The following is a 22,026-nucleotide window of genomic DNA, read 5'->3' as shown; positions in this document are numbered from 1 at the left end:
TTGGGCTCCTGCCACCCAAGTGGGAGACCAAGTTGAGGCTTCTCATTCCTGGCCTCAGTCTGATTCAGACCTAGTGGCTGCTACCTTGTGGGCAGTACACTAGTAGATGGAAGATCTGTGTGTGTGTGTGTGTGTGTGTGTGTGTGTGTGTGTGTGTGTGTGTGTGGTGTGTACGTGGTGTGTACATGTTTCCCTCTTTTTCTTTAGCTCTTTCAAATAAATAAATTAAATCTTAAAACAGAGAGAAGCTAGTGAATTCAAAGCAGACAGCAAGTTGAGCAGAGATCTGCTTCCTATTAGTAGATTTTTGGGAAATGTGTGGAGGATTGATCCGTGTGTACAAGGACAGTATAAAATGTCATGGCACAAAAGAAGAAATTATACAGATCACCCAAGCTGGCACTGAGGTTCTTTTTTACTCACAGAACTAATGGCAAAGCAAAAAATGGGTTCTGACCCAAGACAATGTAGTAACCCAGGGCCACACTGCAGGATGGAATAGCAAATATCACCCAGGTGTCACAGGGAGGAAGAAAATTTGAAAATAAGAGTCTGGTAAAGCAAGCAAGTCACAGTAGAAATAATTAAAGTTGAGACAATCCTAGGAAAACTATCATTCCCAAACTTGGAGTTTGATAAATACCTTGAAGACAAAAATCAGGAGAGCTCAACCTTCTCATTGCAAATGTACAACTGAGAGAGATTTTGACTACAGTTGGGAGATCTACCTGTTCACATCGTGTGAAGATCATCACATCATATTTTTCCCTTTAGTCAAGAACTTCACCACTCACTCTATAAGCTGCTGACTTCTCAAATGACCCGACATATTCCACAGGGCAATATGCCAAATATCCTTGGTGAGCATCTTACCAAAGCAGTATAAACCCCAGAGCCAGAATGAAATATCAGAGTGAGATTTGCACATACATTCAAGTACACCAGAAGGAAAACAAGATGACATGGGAAGATGAGAAGAAAACATAGCACTATAAATCCCAGAGCAGGACAAAACCTTAAGAGGCATCTGGTCCGAAGCTTTATATAATCTCTGAATACCACCTACACCTTCCCTGCCTGTTTAGCATCAATCTTAATTCTAAGGTTTTCAGAGAAAGGTAGCTGTGAATTCACTTTTCTCATCATGTGCAGCCCATAACGGATTTTACCGATTCTACTCCTTGGAAAGTTTATGTTCTACATTTGCTGCCCCTAAGAAAGCTAAGCATTGTTAACACACTTGACCTAAAGACCAAGTAACATTTTTGGTTAGTCATTAACTGATTTTGTGTAAGTTCCTTAAATCACTCGAGCTTCATTTTTTTTTTTGCTACTATAAAATGGGAATAATACTGTCTAGTTGCTATGTTGTTCACAGGCTCTGTATCCCACTTTGTATTTATTCAGAGTATGATTCAAAGTGAGGTTACTGCATGTGCCTTAAGATATAAAAGATATAACAATAGTACCAATAACCTAAGATTGCTATCAAGATGAGAAAGGTATGAAACACCTTTAAAATAGTTCCCAGTATAATATTTAGTAAATATTTAATCAGCAGTTGACAGTCTTTTTCTGTTATATTAGTCATATCGCTTAATTTCTATGATCTCATTTTCTGCTTGTATTATGAAGAGATAATAATAGCTACAACTCGGGGAGTTTGTATGAATTAAAAGAAATCACAAACATAACACCAAGCACAGTACTGGGCAAATAATTCTATAGTCTTAAATACACTTGTTTCCTTCCTGTCATACCTTCTTAATCCTAGTTCTTCATTCTGAAATAACAAGAGAATAAGAATGATGTCCCTTTTCCATTTGACAGCTCAGATATTTGAAAATGTCTATATATAATCCTTTGAAATCTTCTCTAATTTTGTAACCTCAGCTTCTCCAGCTTCCCCTTGAGTGATACAATGTCTGGTGCTCTCAGAACCCTGGTGATCCACTTCTCCATGAACATTACACTCATCAGACCCCTCTCCATGTGTAGTGTTGGAATTCATGATCTATGTGAACTCATGAACCAATGAGCCACTCATCAAAGACCAACACTAGTCCAGGCCATGGAGAGGTGACAATGCTGAGCACACTGCTGGATTTTCCTAAAGACCTTAGTTCTAACCTTCAACTGTTGTTTAATGAATTTCCCAATTTTTGTGCCAAAACTTAAATCTTACATCTTCAAACTCGTGACCATCAAATGTTCGTATTCTTCATTGGATATTCATACAAATAAACCATTCTTACCTATTCAGTCTTGACACATTAGGTCTTCTTAACAACCCATACATGTGTTCAGACAAATTAAGATGATGGTATCATTATTACTTCCATTATGGAGTTCTCTATTTAATATATCCTTTATTTTTTTTTTTTACAATAACAAATTCATCTGGCATTGAAAGCCATATTGAGCTTCAGAAAGGCTGGCATCTGGTGATTTATTGTGACTTGATTTTCTGGAGACTATGAGTGTTAAAATACTTATGTACACAATTATTCTACAATACAATTTGAGGATAAAACATCAACTTCATAAAATATTTTAATGGGATTTAATATACTTCATCATCACGATTCCACTTCAAAATCCTGATGCTATGCTTTTACATTTCACTGAATTTATCTCTAAAAGCCTTCCAATGTGATATTGAAAGTTTTTTATTCAGAAAATTTAAGTAGCATGAAAGTTAAACCATACTTGTTATATTGCGCCATCCAATCTGGGTACACTGCTTGATGAACTTGTATGCAAAATGTGCTAAGACAACAATGAATAAATGAATGGCAGGCACACATTAATGGGATCAGAATTTCCATACTGGATTTTAGAGATGATCTAATCTGATGTTTCACTCTTCTAAGTATCATCTATGTGGTCTTTGCCTTATTAACCTGAACTATTAACTAATTCTGCTTAAATGTCTTATTGCTCTTCCACATTTTGCAGCTTTGCTCTCAAGAATCAGCTATGTGGTCTAATTTTCCAACTACACATGGAAAATAGCACACATGTATTAAAATATCATTTGAAGTGTGTTTGTCTATTATAGTGCATTTCATCTAACACCAGTGGTGTCTGTTTCCAGTTCACAGTGATTTGTTTTACTATGAAGAATCTGAACAGGTATCAGAACCCAGGCTTCCTAATCTGTATTTCATTTGTCTTCCCATGCACTTAATTTTGGAGGTTGAAATACGCTCTCACTTAGAATAAAAATTATTTTTTAAAATTTCAAAGTGCCAGTAGATCAGACCTTTAAGTGCTAATAGTAATTATTATCTAGAGAAACTACTCAAAATTATTGAAATTGTAAAACAATCCAAGGCTTAGCACTCCTCATACTACTCCTTCAATTCACATGTTATCCAGTTAAAGGGAGTCTCCTAAAGACTTGAAAAGATGCATGACACAAATTCGTTGCCAAAGTCAATATTATAAAAATTTGGTTCTTGGAATCCTGATGAAGATAGAAGCTGATCTCACAGCTATCAGGTCACATGGACAAGCTGATTGAGTTTCCAAACACATGTCTCTTGGAGGGATTACTTTAGTTGCCAGTTGAGCCTCATTACAGAGAGTTCTAGTATGTATTCCTGAGGTTTGTGTGCCTTCTCAATACTATCACCGATCAGTGTTGCAAACAGGAGCAAGTCACTTGCGCTCTTCTAACTTCTGTTTCTCCAGTGTTAAAACAGGAGCAGGACCAAAGGACACAAGGTCCCCTGAGTATCCAACCTGTTTATCCACTGCTAGTACTGGTGAAAGACTTCAGAAACAACTTGATCTCAGAAGTAAGTTGAAACACTGTATTTCAGTCTGAAATATTCAATGCAATGATAAATGCAGTTCACTTCCATCTACATGGAATCAGATTCAGTGAGACTTTACATAAATGGAAGTGAAACTGCCATCTGGAACTGTGGACAGTTATGGTGTTTCCAGGTATATCCAGTGTTTAGGAAAGCAAATATGCAAGAAATCAAGTTACAAATATACAAGAGTGAAAGGATGTATGCTTCCAGAAAGGTGCTTCAGAGATGGGGTTATCATTCTCCTGTAACTACAAGCCACTGAAATCCGCCTGTTTAACCATCAGTTCCTGGAACAGTAATGGTGCTGAAACACAGGAAGCAGAACAGAGCCAGATGTATAAATATATTCACATTTGTACCAAGGGCACTGCTTTCCTTTAACTGCTGAACTGCTGTATCAACACTGTTCTATCACCAACCAATTATAGCTAACAAAGCCCACTGCACAGACTGAGTCTCGTCTATTTTTCCAAGTACGAAAGTACAGTGCTGACATTCAATGAATATTAAGTGGTGACAATTTAATTCTTTGAACACTGCATGCACTATGAATTCACAGTCCTTCGACTGCTGCCATTTGAAGTGTTTTCATGCCCATCAAGCTAACTACTCTGTCAGCCACTGGAGCTTCTCTTGATGGATATCATGGGGTCATAAACATTCCACTAGAGATGTACTGTTCAGGGTTAAAGGCTTCCTGATCTTCTATTGCTAGAACCATATGAATTGGACCTAAAATTCTGGATATGGTATTGCATTTGAGAAAGGAAGGCATGTGACATTGTACTGAATGCACATTATTCCACACTATCAACTGAATGGGCAATCAATGCTGTTTTATTAAGTGCCCACCTGTATGCCAGGTACATTGGTCAGTCTAGGAAGATGAAGCAACAATAGGGATAGGGCTCACAAGGACCATACTCTTAATCTATCAGTTCACTACTCAACAAACGCCTACTAACATGCCTGGCAACTGCTCAGTCAGTTATGTTCCTAGTATGGATTAAGCATCTTCCATGTGCCTTAACAAATTCTAAGATGGCCCATGTCCTACAATGACACGACATGAAAAGTCTAATACTCAGGGAGTTCTGAGGTGCTGTGCTATAAAGAAAACATATATATATATATGGCAGAAGGATGGGGAATTCTAGTAGGCCCAGAACAGCGTATCAACATTAAGAGTCAGGGAAGAAGCATGAGTACTGATAAATGATTCTCATTCTCTCTCTCTCTCTCTCTCTCTCTCTCTCTCTCTCTCTCACACACACACACACACACACACACACACACAGCCTAGTATCAGTCTGAAACTGAGACTTGAGACTTGAGTTGGGATTGAAATAATCACAGAATGTAGAACATCAGGAAGAAATGAAGGGGTGTCTTGAGAATAAAAAAACAATAGTATGGGATGGCTAGAGCAGAAATTATGTAACACTGAGTATCATATCTAAAAGCCTGATAGGATGGGGAGTTGAATGTCAGAGGATCACACTGTGAGCATCAGACTGTCAGACACCTGGAAACCCCAGAACACGTTCCCTACCCACTCACACAATGAAAATGTACACAAAGGGTATACAAAAGCTGAGTTCAGGAAAACTAGTTGGTGAGAAAACTGGAGGCAAGTTTGGCTCAGAATTGACTGCAAAAATAAAATCCAGGAATATGATGATAAAGTGAAACTTTGTCAAAAAGAAAACAGAAAAGAAAGAGCATGAAGAAAAGACAGTAGAAAATTGATTATGATATCATAAACAAAAACCATAGTCATAATCATGCAAATATATACTGCAAAGGAGGACTGGAAATGTAGTCAAAAAAGGCACAACAATATCCTACACTATTAATCCTCCCCCAGTTCTGTCTTGTACATATTTTGCACTGACGTGGATACTAACATAGGAAAAATTTTGGCTGAACATACTAATAAACAAAATGATGAAGAGGAACAGCAGCAGTTATCACACAGAAGCCAGGCTCTGTGTAACACTTTTATATGGATCATTTTCATTTAATCTTTACACACGGAGGCCCCACTTTTTTCTCATGTTTTGTGAGTCAACTGAGACTCAGATTTTTAAGCTAAATGGCAAAGGCACAGAGCTAGGGGGTGCCTTTCATCAGCTTAGCGTCTGCTCTTCTCTTCAGTTTAACCTCATACTATGTTCTCTTCCACCACACAAAACACACCTAAGAGCAGATCTGGTCTAACGTGGCACACAGTTTTAAAATCAATGACACTTAGCAAATTGACAAAGAAAAGATGGATCATTTTCAAACCCTGCACACTTTCCTCTAGTTCAGCCCAGTAGAAAGAACATTAAAGGCCATCATGAGCACTTAGTATTTTATTTAATGTTGTGTGAGGGTTCTAAAAATGTTGGCTCTAGCAGATTATATGAGCCTTTTTTTAACTATTAAAAAAAAGTGAAATGAGAGGCAGTTCTTTCTTCCTCATGAAAACCAAGCTTTCCGAGGCTTAATTTTTCCCATGTAGTTGTTAATGGACTACATGGTTTAGTTAATTGTGCTTATCTGAAGAGTCAGTAACTTCATATTTGCATGGCTAAATGGCTTGTAAAGTGCTTGTATGTAAGTTGGGTTTTCAAGGTCTGTGTTCTTTTTCTAAATTTCTGTTCAGTTGATAGACTTATTTTCAAAGATTTAGTAAAATCTACAGCAAAAAGGAGTTGGGAATAGTACATTTCAAGACAAATGCTGGTTCATAACAGTGCTTAACATGATGGTATTCATTGATTTATCAAAACCAATAAAATAATGTTTGGACTTAACACTTGTTTTTCTTGAGACTGTTTCATGTTAATAAAAATCTATCCTACCCAAACTCTTTATCCCTTGTCAGAAAAGTTGCTCCATCAATCAGTCATAAAAATTGCCTAGATTACACACATCTGAAAAGCCATAAAAGTTCTTGCCTCTTAAAATAAACACTACCTGGATAGAATCATTTCATGATTTGTTCTCCCATGACATCTCAGGGTCTACCTTCAAGTTGTAACATGATAAGCTCTGTGTCCATGATCACCAAACTAATATGTGGTTAAGAAAAATATAAATCCATGCCTGACTAAAATTCCAGAAGTCAATTTATTAAAGCAAATTACAAAAAGAAATGCCTTGTATAATGTTGTGTTAAGTTTCTCATTAACATCAGCCCAACTCTGCCCATGTTCCTATTGAGTAACACTGCTAAGGTCTTCCAAAAGATAAGATAGTTCATTCTCTTCCTTAAACTTCTGAATAACTCATATTATTCATTTAGTCCATGAGTCAGTAAATCATATACAAAACCTGACCCTATGTTTGCTTGTGTAACATGCTGAACATAACCACTCTCACTTGTTTAAATATTTTTATGGCTATTTTCAAATAAACCAGCAGAGTTTCACAGTTGTACCAAACATCATCTACACTGCAAGGGCTAAAACAATTACTATCTGGATATTTGAAATGTAGGTTGTAAGATGGATGGGGGAGTGAAAACTGGAAAAGTGGTAAACGTAGGAGCTTACACGCCATTTTTATAGGGAAACAGATGTGGGTAGGATTATAGGCAACACAAAATAGTAAATAATTCTAGGAAAGATGAATGGGCTTAGAAGAATAGATGAGAGACATAATAGTTTCTACAAAATTTTTCTGGGAATGTTGTCAACTTCTAGACTTGGTCCTGGTAAGAAGACTCAATCTTCTCTGATTGACAAAAGTCCCAGGGAGTAAACTGATGACAGCTGACTTCCTCAAGTTCTTCATGGAGGAATGATTGTTATGCAGATAAGTGAGAGTCAGAGGAAACTCTCACAGCATTTGCTGTTTTCTAAGTGGCTCAGCTCAAAATAATCAATATGCCAAAGTGGCATATTTTGGAGTGGCCTATCCAAATTTCTTCTAAGGAAAAACTTTGTCCAGTCCTGATTCAGTCATTCAACAAACATTAGTTTAGAAATAACTATATGTTAGCTCTAGTCATAAGGTCTCTACTTACTAATACTATTTGGCAGTGCACATATCCTATGGGCCCAGGATACTACAAAATCAGTATCTTTACTTCTTTCAAAGTCTCTGTGCATGTGTATGTGTGCTTTCTTAGACTCTCCTCCAAGCTTAGCTTAAGCACACACATTTGCTGGGGAGTTTGGGTTTGTATCCTGGTCTATTTGTACCATAAGTGTATATTCTTTGCTATGAAATGCTTTTCTTAAGACCATGTAGTGCACATCCTTTTGATGGAAAGCTGGAGCTTCTGGGGATGACCCAATCCCTTAAAGCAAGTGTAACAGTTTACAAATGAGTCACTTGTAGACTAAAAGCTATCCAAATGAATCTTTTCTGCAGATATCAATGAATTCTGTTCAGTGGTAGCTCAATGGACTCCTGTTCAGTTTTACCCACTTGTAAATTCACTTTAGCACTCCTTTTTTTCTCATATACATGCGTGGTTTTCCTATAAACCTGTAGCAACTTCTTCAATTCCTTCTTTCATTATGTAGATATATAAACATTTGACAGGTGTTCATTTTGTACCTGTATGAAAATTGACATGTTTAAGAATATCATTTTTACAGAAGTTATTAAGATGTCATTTTGATTTCTTGAGCCTCACATTTTCAAAATATAATCAAAATGCCTATAATTATGTGATCATAAATTATATCAATATGTACATATATTGAGAAAGGACAAAATGATTAAGATATCACCACTTTTAGGTCACGTAAAAGACTAATAAGACATGGCTTGGACCATGGTCCTTCAATTTTCCAGGGTAGGAACCATGGACAAATTATTAAATCTCTCTAAGCTTTAGTTATCTCATTCAATTATAGTACTTGTGCTCCATAAAGTGATATGTATGAAGTTACTATTGCATTATCCACTGCCCACCCGCCAAGGTTCATGTGTTAGAAACTTAATTCCTAATATAACAAGGTTGAGGGGTGGGCATTTAACAGTTGTGATGTCTCTACTCTCACTAATGAATCAATGTCGTGCTCACTTTGGCAGCACATATACTAAAATTGGAATGATACAGAGAAGATTAGCATGGCCCCTGTGCAAGGACGACAAGCAAATTCGTGAAGCGTTCCATATTTTTGATGTTAAGTATAACCTATCAAGATTATAACAAGTAGCTTACAGACAGCAGACTCAAATCTGCATTAGACATTAGCAAAAACTGTTAAGACATACAGGGGCATCCAAGAGCGATTCTGACAGTCTCTTAACAGGAGGTCATATGCACAGAGAAGGGGACCCCAGAGTGGAGCAAGAGGACAGGAGAAGGCTTGTATCCCAACCCTGGAGACTCCCGGATCCTCACCAAGGACTATCAGTATGAGCGCCAAGGACTATATCCCAACTGCCAAGGAGACCACGGGGAATTGGAGCTCCCTCGTAGGCCAAGAACTCTGACGTCATCCATTCCCTATCGGATCTCCCACATGGGATGGAAGAAGCCCAGATCCTTCCTCACAGGATCTAATGTCATCGGAACAACAGTCAGGAGCCCTGAACAGTCTTCAGAAACAGAAGAATAGTAAACTTCCTTCGGAACCCAGGAGAGGAGCTTTCTCTGGTTCTTACTTAGTTCCAACTTTGGCTCTCCACCCTCTCTTGCAATGACCATCAGGTTTGCTCTGGAACCCCCCAAAAATAGATTAGATAGGCAGAGACCAATAAGAAAAGCTTAGGACAAACAGGAAACAGTCAACTTGGACTCACACATACCTTACTAGGTAGGACACAAAGATTAGTTATTCCTCACTAAGGCATTAAAGATTTCTCTGCATACCCCTCCTAAAACTGTTCTGCTCCTCAATCATTAACATATGACTTGTTAGAATTATAAAGCTGTTTGGACTATCCTAAAATTCTCCAAGTTCAGTAAAAATCATGCTTGAATACTAAAAGCTGCTAAATGTGACACGAGACAGCTGAATAGTACCCTATAGCAATTTTAAGGTGTATAGCAGCTGATTGTGTGTAAACTAAAATTGAAATGTCAATGAAGTAGTTACAGGATGTGGTTAAGAACTTGCATTTTTTTTTACAGTTCATATCCAGTCATGATTCCTTCATTGTAGGAGTGGACCATGCAGAAAGTGCAGCATCTTATTGTCCAGATAAATTCAAAAGTTTCATTGGGAGACCATCTCTGGTCTGAAAGTAGAGCTGGCAGAATATCACCCCCTCCAATGAAAAGCCACTACACAACTTCAACAATAAATTACATCACGAAGTTAATTGACATGGTATTGAGTTACCAATATGTTATAAAATGCAAGTTCTTAACCACATCCTGTGAGTAGTGCTTTATACTTTGGAAAGGGGATAAACTTCAAGCACAGCAGTGTGTCAACATTGCTAAAAATTTACTAGAAAGACTTCCTCCACCATATTTGCATAATTCTGTTTGCTTCTTTTCACTCCTTCCTGCACTCACATGAATGCCACACTCTAGGCATGCACTTTGCAAAATGGCATATTGTAGAGGCTTACAGGGTTTTTCGAACGTCAGCTATCTCTCTCTGTTGGAGCAACAATGGTTAAGAGGGAAAAGAGGTTAGTCAACTTTGGCTTTTGGGCAGCCACATAACTTAAAAACCAAACCAAAACAAAACAAACCCTTACAGGTACTTCTTGTGTCTTACTATCAGATATCATTCCAGCTCTGACCCTTAGACTTCTAGCCCTAGGGCTGTTTCAAGTTTTCCTGCTCCCAAAGAGGTGAACACATGATTTCTGCTATCCATAAATGCTGAAGTGAGTGTACTTAGCTAAAGGGCACTGCAATAATTTTTCTCTTCCATGTTGAGAAAGTTACCCTTGGAAAATCTCTGGCTCATTGCCTGTTTTTAAATCATCTTTCGAGGAGAGGTGGCCAAGAGCGCATGTTAAGTTCAAATTAGCCCCTTTTTCATTTCTATATCACTTGCTCTTTAAAGTAATAATAGTAAAACTAAGAAAGTTAGCTTCAACCAACCAAGACTTCAGATTTACCCAATAGACAGTGCTGAAGACTCATTATTTAATAAGCAATGCCCCAAAAACCCATTGTATAAAAGCAGTTCTGGCTGCAGATTAAATTTGATTAGCACTGGAGCTGATACTCTTCTGTGGGCACTATGTGATTCCTGTCAGAATCTGCAGTATATGGTGATGTTAGAAGCAGTCACTGCAAAGATTAATAAAGCGAGTTACCAAACAGCTTCTCTTCATTTGTCCTGACTGTTAAATGTTTGTACAGGACCTAGGGCTGGTCGGCTATCCCAATATAGTTCTGTAGAGAGGATGTGAAAGTAGCCAGGAATTTAGATGTGAGTTTGCCAAAGCTAAACTTCACTGAACAGTAGTGGTGATTTAAGGTGTAGATAATTTTTAGAATCACAAGTTCACACACATACGCACACACATGCCTACGCTGATGCTTCCACAGCTTTCAGGGTTGAGAAAATGGGCTCTTTCTATCCTTTTCTCACTCCCATGAGAAGGGGATAAACCCCAGACAGATTTATTAACCAAAAGGCACAGTTTGGGAAAAGATGTGATTAGATTCTCCATCAGTCCAAGTCAGGGTTGGCCCTTTGTTGATGAGAGGCCACAAATCAGAAAAATCTGTGAATAGTGTTCCTAGCTCTCCTTGTGAAAGCTTTTCTTTACATGTGACTGAATGGCACCCACTCAACTAATTCTATGCAAACTGGATTTCTGGGCAGGGGCATCCTGTTGCCTCTGTGTCCTTCCAAATTGATCAGGTACACGGACAGAGGCCTTCACACTTGTTTAAAAGCTGTTGCATCAATTTACAGGTAAAATGAACACTCTTATTATTCCCCTTGGAGTCTATCATCGTGGTTAACAGTAGCAACACAGCCATACACAGACTCCAGGCTCCAGGCTCCCCAACTCCCAGTAATGACAATAATCACCACCATCAGCACACGCTAAGGCCATGACTCGGGCTCTGTGCCAAGTACCTTATGAACATAACTGCAAATACTTCTTGCAAGAATCCTAATAAACTTGATAGTACTAATCCCATTTTGCAGATGAGAAATACTAGTCTAAAGAGGTTAAATGATTTCCCCAGAGTCAAAAATGCAGTAAATGGTGAAACCCTACTTAAAGGCAGTCTCTTCAACCTGTGGATTTACTCACTGTTATACTACCCAAAAGTCCAATGCTTTTCTATGCTTAACACTAACCTGAAGAAACGAAATGTTTTACATATTTCAAACAAGTCACTTTTAAATATTTCAGAAACTTTAAAAATCTTAGTTTGAGCCACATAGTTATAACACGGCTGAAAAGAAAATGTTCTAAAAATTCTAAGTGCTGTCTTTTATCAGGTGATTTTACTGTTCCAAACATCATTGGCTTCTGTTTCTTATTTCATTTAAAAGAAAAACTGATGGTTAATATAAATTCCAGCAGGAACTTTACTAGACTCCCCAGAAAACTTGATGAGCATAGCAAGTTCTGGAGACCAACAACATAGATTTAGATCCCACATACCCAAAATGACAACTTCTAGAATATGGGCAAGTTAGTAAATCTTGTGCTTTAGTTTTCCCAGTTTATATACAGTTTTCTCATGTTTACATAAAGAATCCTTCATAAGGATTCTCCGAAGGAAAGCTGAGAATGCAGTGAACACAGTACCAGGGACCAACAGTCATTTCTAACGGTTGCTGCTTTTCTGTGATTTCTCTGTCTGTAAAATTCCTCAAAACTGCCCTGATTTCACCAGGCCAACAAAGTATGAGAACCTTTGTTGATGAAGTGTTCTGTATGTAGGTCTCATACAAACAGATAATAAAGCACCCGGCACCTGACCTGGGAAAGAACTCCCCACTTTGCAACTCATATGTCAACTGCATCGCTTAAAATTATCGTTCATATGGTACTATTAAAACTTTCAAAGCTTGTACATCACTTCAGTGCTCGACTCAAATAGTTGTTATTTTATAAAATGCAATGTGCTAATTCATTCAACCAACAGTGATCCAAGAAACCAAGATAATAAGGACAAGAGAACTGCCCAGATTCACAAAGAAGTTTCCCAAAATTAGAATTATTTGTTTCTACAAAAAAGCTTTATACCCCTATAATTATGAGGCATATATGCACTAAGGTTAGGGATAATTAACCTTACTAAAATTCAGAGTTCAAAGAATTATTAGTAATATTTTGGTGTCATTCCTCTTTTTGCTTTGCATTACATAATTGAGACTGCCCTGCATTCAAGATTTTATAATGTTTTTAATTTTTTTCCCTCATTTAAGCCATCATAACATCAGCATTTTCAGTGTTACTGAGGACTTATTATGGAGCTTTCACTAGCTGCAGGATATTTCATGGCTTAGTTTTGTCATAATTCCTTCAACTGCTACCCTTTGCAGAACTCCCCAAAAAGGCTTTTAAAGCTGTCATGCCATACAAGGATTTTAGATGCACAGTCCTAACAATGGAGACTGCCTGGGGTCCTGAACCAGGCCATTTGTGGAACTAGATACAGAACTTCTCACCATAGGTGAGAAACAGCGTGGGTCCTGCTCTTCAAATACCAACAGACCATGAGTCCTGTGATGTGTGAACCCCAAATGCCAGCAGTTCTGGTCAACAATTACAGCAACTTCTCTAAGACAAATAAAATCATGTTCTCTACAGCCCTGGCCACCCAGAGTGAGAGCAGGGAAGAGCAAACACACCTCCCACCTTTGCAGTCACTGTTCCAATGCAAACCAAGAGCACAGATGCTTGATACGTTCTCTCCTCTTCTTCTCCTACAAAGTTTATTTCCTCAAATCACTGTTCCCTCACCACACAACATCATTTGCCACCAAATTCACTTTAAAACCCACTTTTTAAGTGATATATAATGTTCATTGTATTTTCTTCACGAAAAAAATAATAGGGCAAGAGTTAGGAAGAAAAACAATGTAGAGGTTGCTTATGGGCACAGAATGTGACACTAAAGTCATAAAGCACAGTTACCAAGGTTCACTCAGCACCTTCATGCTTATGCCAAATCACCACCTTAAGATCCAAATTTCAATTCAGAAATTGTGGCATGGCCCTAAGAAACAACTTGGATTATAAAAAACAAACATGGATTTTTGCTAGAGAAGGTTACCAGTTAAGCAGTGAAGATGGCATTTATAAATTTTCTAGGCACTACAGCCAGAATTTTGAAACTGTTGTACTTAGGAAAAAAATCAGAAAGAGAAAAGGACTTAGTTCAAGTTGAAAATCATGATAAACAAATTGTAAAGAACAGGCTTTTTAATAAGCTGAGCTAGAATTCTGAGGTAAGCCTCATGAAGAAGAAATAAACAACCAAGCCAAAAGGCTTTCTGAGTACTGCATATGTTATCTGCAACTACAAGCACCATCCCTACCTTACTAATGACAGCACCGAAAGTATGTATTCCAAGAAGAAGGACTCTTTCAAGGAGTCAGATAGCACAACTGTAAATAAGCATAAACATAAGGTCAAAGGCCTACAGATTGCAGAATTAGGATCACCACTGCGTCCTGCATGATGACTCAATTGGTTAATACACCCGTTAAGAACACTGGAATCCCATATGGGTGCTGGTTTGTGTCTCAACTGCTCCACTTTCAATCCAGCTCCATGCTTATGCCATGGGAAAGCAGTGGAAGATAGCCCAAAGCCTCCATTGTGGCCATTCGGGTAGTGAACCAGCAGATAGAAGATCTTTCTCTCTCCTTCTCTCTCTAAGTCTGCCTTCCCAATGAAAATAAATAAACATGGAAAGAAAGAAAGAAAGAAAGAAAGAAAGAAAGAAAGAAAGAAAGAAAGAAAGAAAGAAAGAAAGAAAGAAAGAAAGAAAGAAAGAAAGAAAGATAGATTCATTTCTACTGCTTGTTTTTTTCACTATGAACAAACCAGAAGCTGGGGGAAAAAGCTTCAGGACCTGCTGGCTTTTCTTGAGCCAGCCTTCCCAATTTGGAGTCCTGCAGGGACTCAGTTCATTTCCAACAACAGAAGAGCTGAGTCTCTGCTCCCTGCTCCCATGCCAGCATTCTACCCTGAAGCATTAGTTTTATGTCCACCGCTCTTGAACTGAACTTGACTTCAAGTAGCATTCAGAAAATCCTAAAAACCAAGGTCTGCAGCATCCCAGTGGTAAGTCATTTGACATTAACCTCTGATTTCCAGAACTTCCTCTGTAGAGAGAGAGCCTCTGCCTTCTTCCTATTACAAAGTTTTGACATCATCCCAAAATTCCAGAGACTACAATCATGTGTCTGTGCTATTACTTTAAGGCTAGGCTCCTACAAGAGATCTTCAAAAAGTTCATGGAAAATGAATATTATGAAAAAAAGAACTATACATAGATTTCAAGTATTTTTGAACCAAAATAACTGTTGCGAGCTAGGCAGCTAGGGTCACAAGCTTGAAAGCCACACCTGCCATGGAATATGGACGGAGAAGCCAGGAAAAGGTGAATGTCTGCATCTTTGTAAGTGTGTCTAGGTTGTTTGCTATATATCTTTTAGGATAATTTACATTGTTGGGGAAGCTGTGACATAGGTCTTCAGTGTAACAGGTAGGTTTTACGGTAATGACCGTTTGTTCTCAGGGTTTCAAATCAGATTGGATTGACACATGGACTTGTCATTTGCCAATTTCTATTGGGTCCTGTCACCACCAAGCCTGGTTAATAAAGACTCCCTAGTACATCCTGGACTTGTCTGGCACGACCTCTCTTGGACCCTGAAAGAATAACCTACCTACTGTTTCCATTCTTTAAGTATTTATATGTTTCAAAATTCCTGTGTTGATACTCTAGACTATCTCTTCAAGGTCTGCTACCATGTTCCCCTCTGCTGGAAGAACCCCCTACACGCCTTCACATAAGCCTCGTAGCACCTGCTGCCCCTGAATTGCCCAGTTTATTATAGCAGAGCTCCACACATTCAATCTTGTCTCCTTTCTAAATCTGCAGCATCTATAGAGTCAAAAGGCAGAGAGGTTCCAGGATTCCCCGGCCTAGCTGGTCCAGACCACTCCACTTTCTCTGCTACTTCCCAGATGCCACTTTGTCCAACAGCAGAATTCTCATTTTTTCATGATCTGTGTAACTAGACAAATAGTTCTTCTCCACCAAAAGGTTTTTTTGGGGGGCGGGGGGAGGTTGGTTGTTGCTGTTTGTTTGTCGGTTTGTGTTTTAGTATTTTTTTCTTCTTCCCAATAGAAACAATTTCTGTCTAGAGTCTTTGAACTGTTTACCCAACCATAATTCATGCTACTTGAAGGTAAATTAGTCCAAATACCACCTCAATATTACCACTCTCTATCAGTTAAATGAAAAGATACATCAATTCACTTATTCTTAACAAGAGAAAAGTTTTAGGGACACACTTTTTATCTTATAGAGAAGAAAAAGAGACTCAGATGTTGGCATCAAACTGTGAGTCAGCAGCAATGCTGACAATAGAGGCTCCCAAGTCCAAATTCTCTCGGGCATCATTCACATGCTCCTTGGATGAACTTACCTAGGAGCCAATGCAAAAAACAACTCTAATACATCCCCATGGGCACTCAGATTATTCATTCCAGGCAGTACAGGGCCAGAACTCTACATCCTTATTTAATATTTCCATTGTTAACATGTCCTTTGAGAATATTCCTTTCTTCCACAGGTCTCCAAGTACACCTCAATGTTGAGAAAACCTTGTTTAAGTTTTCCCAGTCAGAATTGGGTGTTAAGTGAATAACTTAATAGTTTTGAATTTTCCCACATGTAAAATGTCTCCATGGAGACATCTCCCATATTATCATCCAATCTCTGCACCTTGTGAGTGGAAAGTGCAGGAACTAACCTAAGGAATTTGATCAAACTTTATCTGAAATATTCAGAATGCATAAAAATGCAAAGATCTTCGAGACTGCTCTAACCATCAGCTGGCTCATTTTACAAAAGAGGAAACTTAGATCTATACAATTTGTTTCTCAATCCAGTTTTTTAATTCATGTCATTCCCCAGCCTTTTGATAATTAATTCCTCCACATCCATGTTTCCCTTTGTACAAAGAAATCATCATAAGTCATGCTGTTTTATAGAGTCTCAGTCAGTGGAATTATTGCAAAATGTTTATGGGTCTGGATTATATTTACCTCATGCTTCTTCATGACTCCATATGATTTTATCATGAGCATTGTTTTGGAAAAGAAAAGTGAAAAAACTCATCCTTAATATCCATGGATCTGTCACTGCCTTCTTGACAAACTAGCAAGTTTCATGCAAACTTTGGTGTCAGAAATTGATGAAATTTCTGTCCCCTGATTTTGGCCTGGTCCAACACCAACTAATGTGGACATTTGGGGAATCAATCAACAGATATACAATCTCTCTCTTTCTTTTTCTCTCTCTGGCACTCTGTCTTCCAGATTAAAGAGAGAGAGAGAGAGAGAGAGAGAGAGAAAGAGAGAGAATAATCTACTTATAAAAAGTTTTGCTCAAAAATAAGACACTATATTAAGGCAATTTACATTTAGTATAATAAATGACCCTGATAACTTTAATGTTATTCTGTGATTTTTTTTCTTGGGCTGACTGGTCTTTTTAAAGCTAGCTTCCTTGTTCTAACTTGGAGTGTATGCCTTACAATACAGAAGATGAGGGCTGTTTCCAAAAGCAGTTTTCATGAAGTTAAGACAAAAAGCCTAGGAAAAAACCTAGAGGTACTAATTAAAACTTTTTTCTTTGACAGTTTTGCATATTATGAAATATAAGAATTTAAATATTCTTTTGGAAATGTGTCAATGTAATTGATTATCAACCGAGAGCAGATATTAGATCAAGACAAGTAATGAGCTTTCAAAACAGTAAAATAAAACAGAGCTATAGAGTGGGCATTTGGCCTAGAAGTTAAGTAACTGGTTGAGATGTCCACATTTTGTATTGCAGGATCTGGGTTCATGTCTCAGCTCCACTTCCAATTCCAGGTTTCCAATAATGCACACGTGGGAGGTAGCAGAGATAACTCCATTGGCTGGTTCTCTGTAACTCACTCAGAGACCCTTATTAGGTTTCTGGCTCCCGCTCTGCCCTGGCACAGCACCAACCATTTCAGGTATTTGGGCAGTGAATCCACAGATGAGAGCTCTATCTCTGAAATACCTGAAGCAATAATAAACAAAGCCATAATTCATGTTCATTTGGAAACGTTCTTCTCTAGTTAAAAATATACTGCCAAACAGTATATCACATTTGTTACTTTCCCATAATAATAATTTCCCAATAAGAATTTTTACTATTTCATAGTTAGCTTTAAGATATGCTATTCAGTAAGCAACCAATTAGTAAACATTCCATCAACCATCATGTCACACTCCACAAGAGAATGTACAATTTCAGTGTCTGTGCTTAATAGTCCATAATTCCTCTGAAAATAAGGATCATTTATATCAACTGTTAGGTCAGCTTTTCAATAGTCAGTCTAATTTTTTGGTGAATAAGCAGGAGGGTCCTCTAGTAATACTTATGTGTTACAAGAATTAGTAATATGAGAACTTGTGGCTGTGACTATGAGAGATCTAATCGAAGAAAACATTAAGCCTGTTGAGTCTAAGGGGCTGCTGACCAGAGTGTGAAAGCCAAATATGAGAACTAAACAGTGAATTTTATTTCTACGCTATACTGACCTAGAACTCACGCTTTTTTACTGGAAAGGTATAAACGAACATAATTTCTCTAGCTCAAAAATAGAGAAATCTGGGCCCGGCGGCATGGCCTAGCGACTAAAATCCTCGCCTTGAACGCCCGGGGATCACATATGGGTGCCAGTTCTAATCCCGGCAGCTCCACTTCCCATCCAGCTCCCTGCTTGTGGCCTGGGAAGGCAGTCGAGGATGGCCCAAGGATTTGGGACCCTGCACCTGACCCGGAAGAGGTTCCTGGTTCCCGGCATCGGATTGGCGCAGCACCGGCCCGTTGCGGCTCACTTGGGGAGTGAATCATCGGAAGCAAGATCTTCCTCTCTGTCTCTCCTACTCTCTGTATATCTGACTTTGTAATAAAAATAAATCTTTAAAAAAAAAAGCAAAAATAGAGAAATCTTTCCTCAAATGTCCATGAACTGGCTTCAAAAGAGGTCATTTCGCAGCTCAGCACTGTTGATACTGAGGAATAAGTAATAACAACACCAAGCAGAACACACACACACATTCCCTATGCCCTTAATTATTTATTTTTATAAACTTATTTAAAAAGAGAAGAAGCTGATTCTGACCTGTAGCATGCAACTGCACTTCAAAAAAATTTTTTAGATTTAATTTTTAGGATCATCCTATATTGTTTTGTTCCAAAGCTATTCCCAGCTTCTTTTCTTATACATTATGTTGTAAATTATATTTACAAAAGATTTATTTCTGTTTCTTTTATTTTTTCCTTCTTCTCTTCCCTTCCTTCCTTTTCTTCCTCCCTTTCTTTCCTCCCTTCCTTCCTTCCATACTGTATCCCTCCCTTTCTTTTATCCTAGCTTGGTAACACACAGAAAATTAAAACGAAAAAATTGAAAACCCAAAAATATTTTACAGTCCCAAGCAAGTTTTTTCAAATAGCTAGCACACCTGATGCTCTGATTTGGACAATTGCAGACAGAGAGGGACCTAGTTTCAAAGGGCAGCACCTCACTTGAAGTGGGATATGAATGGCTACTTTTTTTAATGAGAAAATACTGACGTATGGAATAGAAGATAAGGGTATTTTTAGAGCTAGAAGAAAAAACATACTTTAACTCAAGGAGGTCAACAATTTAGAAATATTATCCAGATAATTTTTCAAATTGCAGAGAAGAGTTTTCAGGAAATCATAAATGACTACCAGTGAGAAATATGCCTAGGAGAGCAATTCAAAGGAAAATGACAGTTGTCTCACATCCTGGAGCAGCGTGCTGTAGAGAAACGCATGGGAGCCCATGGGGATTGCAATTTGGATAATTATCCTCCTTGTAAACTAATTTTATAAAGCAATGGTAACAAAGGTGACTTCAATTTTTATTAACAAGAATTGTAGACTGTAAAAATACCTAATGTTTTTATGATTCTATGATAATATTTTGCAACCTAAAATAAAATGATCTGTAAGACTACATAAAATTGGGCTCAATTCGTTAATTGATAATGGCATGATTCCATATGATCACTGGTTCATGTCCAGGTGCTCCACTTCCCATTGAGCACTTGTGGCCTAGAAAGCAGCAGAGGATGGTCCAAAAGCTTTGGATCCTGCACCTATGTGGGAGACCCACAAGAAGTTCCTAGCTCATGACTTCACATCAGCTCAACTGGCCAGTGCAGCCACTTGGGGAGTGAACTAGCAGAGGGAAGGTCTTTCTTTGTCTCTCCTTTCTGTAAATCTGTCTTTCCAATAAAAATACATGTCTTTTTTTTTAAAGATTTATTTATTTTTATTACAAAGTCAGATATACAGAGAGGAAGAGAGACAGAGAGGAAGATCTTGTTTCCGATGATTCACTCCCCAAGTGAGCGCAACAGCCGATGCTGTGCCAATCTGGAGCCGGGAACCTGGAACCTCTTCCAGGTCTCGCATGTGGGTGCAGGGTTCCAAAGCTTTGGGCCGTCCTCTACTGCTTTCCCAGGCCACAAGCAGAGAGCTGGATGGGAAGCAGAGCTGCCGGGATTAGAACTGGCGCCCATATGGGACCCTGGCACGTTCAAGGCCAGGACTTTAGGCGCTAGGCCATGCCGCCGGGCCCCAAAAATACATGTCTGAAAAAAAAAAAAACTATGTAAAACCACTGCTGACACTAGCCACACAGATATTTTGCTGTGTAGAAATTTGCTACCTCAAACTGTAAACATGAACATTTCTCATTTGTACGGTATTCTTGAACTAAAAGTGTCTTAATTAAAAATACATTACACTGCTTCCTTTTTTATGAAATGATTTGACGTATTTAAAAATTACATAAAAACAGAAAATTGAAGTCCCTTTCAGTATTTTTTTTTTAAGATTGATTCATTTTATTACAGTCAGATATACAGAGAGGAGAGGCAGAGAGGAAGATCTTCCGTCCAATGATTCACTCCCCAAGTGAGCCGCAACGGGCCGATGCGCACCGATCCGAAGCCGGGAACCAGGAACCTCTTCCAGGTCTCCCATGCGGGTGCAGGGTCCCAATGCATTGGGCTGTCCTCTACTGCTTTCCCAGGCCACAAGCAGGGAGCTGGATGGGAAGTGGAGCTGCCAGGATTAGAACCAGCGCCCATATGGGATCCCCGGGGTGTTGAAGGCAAGGACTTTAGACGCTAGGCCACGCCGCCGGGCCCCCCCTTTCAGTATTATTAAGCAAAAACCTGTAAGCAATTTAGAAAGCTTTCATTTTAATTTAGAATTCTTCACATTATCTTTTAAGAGAAAAAAAAACCCTCTACATTTGTATTTTAATTTACCATTCATCACATTTGTTTCTCCTAATTTTCTAATACTGTTCAAACTCAGTGAAGTAGGTTTTTAATACTGCTTTCAAAATTCAAAGATTTCATGTGTTCTCAAGTACCCACATGTTGTTGGTGTATGATTTTGACTTTTGGAAAACAGTTTTCACATTTAAGCAAATGTTGCCTTTCAGATTTTTTTTAATAATGCTGTTAAAAACAGAGACTTGGTAGGTAACCACATTGGAACAAGGTGTGTAAGAACTTACACCCTTGCTTTGACTTCAATCTGAAAGATTAATGAATTAGGAAAATCTCAGTGGAGAGCGGCAACAACTTAAGAACAGGGCAGTCTCATTTGTCACTGAAATCACTGACTTCTGAGGTTGGCAATTATTATTGTTGTGCTAAATTATTTACTTTAAAGAAAATTGGTAGGGGAACCTCAAAAGGACTTTGGAGTCATCTGCCTTAAGGAAGCCTTTCAAAGAGCTAATTAAGATACGTATTTCATAACAGTCACTAAAAAAAAGGGCTAACTTTTTAAATTATGCAAAACATTTTCTGTAGCCAACTGCCTGAAAAGCTTCAGATTGCTTCGTACTTCCAAGGAACACTGAATCGCATTTACTCTTAGTAAGCAGAAGTACTCACAGGCAACAGAAAGTGATTAGCAACGACTTGCCATACAACAAGAGATAGACTTAAAACTCCCATTTACCCCCTACTGAACCAATA

The 22,026-nt window shown here is 38.3% G+C and overlaps 1 protein-coding gene and 1 non-coding gene across 5 annotated transcripts in view; one reads left to right on the top strand and one right to left on the bottom strand.

The window, feature by feature from the left end:
* Positions 1–22,026, bottom strand: part of MPPED2 (metallophosphoesterase domain containing 2) — a 181,530-nt gene that overhangs the window by 133,303 nt on the left and 26,201 nt on the right. The window lies entirely within an intron of this gene.
* LOC118759551 (U6 spliceosomal RNA) lies at positions 8,843–8,949 on the top strand. The gene has a single exon (XR_004996254.2). It is a non-coding gene; the product is annotated as a U6 spliceosomal RNA (small nuclear RNA).

Source organism: Ochotona princeps, chromosome 4 (genome assembly GCF_030435755.1).
Source record: "Ochotona princeps isolate mOchPri1 chromosome 4, mOchPri1.hap1, whole genome shotgun sequence".
Classification (NCBI taxonomy): domain Eukaryota; kingdom Metazoa; phylum Chordata; class Mammalia; order Lagomorpha; family Ochotonidae; genus Ochotona; species Ochotona princeps.
Note: the sequence above shows the minus strand (reverse complement) of the source record. Positions and strands in the feature narration are given on the sequence as shown.